At 43.3% G+C, this 383-nt stretch overlaps 1 protein-coding gene across 7 annotated transcripts in view; it reads left to right on the top strand.

Annotated features, from left to right (window-relative positions):
* Positions 1 to 383, top strand: part of LOC119593064 (irregular chiasm C-roughest protein-like) — a 46,047-nt gene that overhangs the window by 37,934 nt on the left and 7,730 nt on the right. The gene's annotated exons all lie outside the window — the stretch shown is intronic.

Raw genomic sequence — 383 nt, 5'->3', positions numbered from 1 at the left:
CCTCAGTTTCTCTTCATTTCACTTGTCTCAGTTGTTAAAAAATGGTCGAGTAGTTTTATACTCGCCTCTGGGTGTCGAGGTCAGTCGTTCGCATCCTTGATCTCAGACCACGGTTAAGAATGACACTCAGAACGGTACGAGAATGGCACTGAGAAAGAGACGAAAAGGCACTGAGAGAGAGACAAGAGTGGCACTGAGAAAGGACGAGAATGGCACTGAGAAAGAGACGAAAAGGCACTGAGAGAGAGACAAGAGTGGCACTGAGAAAGGACGAGAATGGCACTGAGAAAGAGATGAAATGGCACTGCCTGAAATGGGAGAGTCATAGGAATGATATTGTCAAAATTAATTATGATTAAATCATCTTTACTTGGCTATTAACA

The sequence above is a fragment of the Penaeus monodon genome, chromosome 31 (assembly GCF_015228065.2).
Source record: "Penaeus monodon isolate SGIC_2016 chromosome 31, NSTDA_Pmon_1, whole genome shotgun sequence".
Lineage (NCBI taxonomy): Eukaryota > Metazoa > Arthropoda > Malacostraca > Decapoda > Penaeidae > Penaeus > Penaeus monodon.
The sequence above is the reverse complement of the archived record's forward strand: the minus strand, read 5'-3'. Positions and strand labels throughout refer to the sequence as shown.